Source organism: Phytophthora infestans, genomic scaffold (genome assembly GCF_000142945.1).
Source record: "Phytophthora infestans T30-4 supercont1.377 genomic scaffold, whole genome shotgun sequence".
Taxonomy (NCBI): domain Eukaryota; phylum Oomycota; class Peronosporomycetes; order Peronosporales; family Peronosporaceae; genus Phytophthora; species Phytophthora infestans.
This window is the reverse complement of record NW_003303382.1, coordinates 55163-56995: the sequence shown is the minus strand read 5'-3', so window position 1 is coordinate 56995 and position 1833 is coordinate 55163.

The following is a 1833-nucleotide window of genomic DNA, read 5'->3' as shown; positions in this document are numbered from 1 at the left end:
AGCCATGACAAGTCACCGCACCAAGTATGGACCGGTAAGAAACCACTGCTGGCGAACCTGAAGGTGTTCGGTTGCCATGCGTATGTGACGGTTCCGAAGCAAAAACGCACCAAGTTGGACGCTCGAGCAGTGAAGTGTCGGTTTCTGGGGTACTCGGAACACGAGAAAGCGTATCGTTTCGGTCGTGTGCTAGTAAGCCGCGATGCGCAGTTCATGGAAGACGTCTTTGACGAAGGGAGACGCAGCCACGTTGAAGATGACATCGTGGAGCTTCAGAAGAAGAAAGTGAACGAATCAAGAAAGACATCTTCCGAGAGATGAGGACGATGGGAGACACTGCGCCGCGTCAAGAAATTGAGTCCGGCAGCAAGCGACACCAGCGGACGCAGTTCGTTGGAGGAAGCGGTAGAGATCCCGCGGAGCAAGCGACAGAGTCGGCCGCAGACGCTGGAGGAGATGTCAGCGGTCGCAAGTGGTCGAGAAGAAGATTTCGAAGCGGCCTACGTTGTGGATTCAGTGGGAGAAATGCCGACTACGTTTAAGTCGGCGATGGAATCCAGCAACGCGGCCAAGTGGAAGGAAGCGTGCAACTCAGAAGTCGACTCTCTTCGCAAGAACAAGACATGGTCGTTGGTGCCATTGCCCCAAGGTCGAAAGGCAATCGGTTGTCGTTGGGTGTTTCGCATCAAGGAGAATCAAGCGGGAGAGATCGAGCGGCTCAAGGCACGACTCGTGGCCAAGGGATTTTCGCAGAAGTACGGCATTGACTACGAAGAAACCTTCGCGCCAGTCGCCAAGTTCACGTCGATCAGGATCCTGCTCAGTCTGGCGGCCAAGTACAATCTGACGGTGCACCAGATGGATGTCAAGACGGCGTTCCTAAACGGGCTGCTTGACGAAGATATCTACATGGTGCAACCGGATGGTTACACGGATGAAGAACATCCTGACCATGTCTGCCATCTCAAGCGCTCGCTCTACGGTCTTAAGCAGTCGCCACGAATGTGGAACCAGACCATTGACAAGTTCATGCTGGAGCTGGGGTTCAAGAAGTGTGAAGCCGATCACTGCATCTACGTCAAGTGTGATGATCAAGACATGATCTTCGTGGCTCTCTACGTCGATGATCTGGTCCTCGCCAGTAACAACGACGAGCTTCTCAAGTCGACGAAGAAGGCTTTGAGTGAACGCTTCGACATGACTGACTTGGGTCGTCTCAAGTACTTCCTAGGTATGGAGATCGATCAAGATGCGGCTACAGGAAAAGTGTCGGTGCGTCAGACCAAGTTTGCGAAGGACATCCTGGAGAAGTTTGGCATGGAGAACAGCAACCCTGTCAAGACCCCTCAAGACCCAGGACTCAAGCTAACTAAGGCCATGTGCGAAGGAAGATGCAACCATGAAGAAACCATGGCCAAGGTGCCTTATCGCAATGCTGTCGGCTGCCTGATGTACCTCATGGTTGGAACTCGACCGGACCTCGCTGCTGCAGTGGGAGTTCGTAGCCAGTTCGCGGCGGTCCCGTGTCCCACACACTGGCAAGCACTCAAGCGCGTCTTCCGCTACATTCAAGGTACGAAGACGCACGGCATCGAGTTTCAAGAAACAAGTGAAGAAGGACTCCAAGGCTACTCGGATGCGGATTGGGCTGGTGACGTCGAGACTCGACGCAGTACAAGCGGCTACGCGTTCATGATGAACGGCGGATGCATTAGTTGGAGAAGCAAGAAGCAGCACACGGTGGCGCTGTCATCGGCGGAGGCGGAGTACATGGCGTTAACGGAAGCTGCTCAAGAAGCGATCTGGCGCAAGGCATGTTGTCAAGAAGGCGTC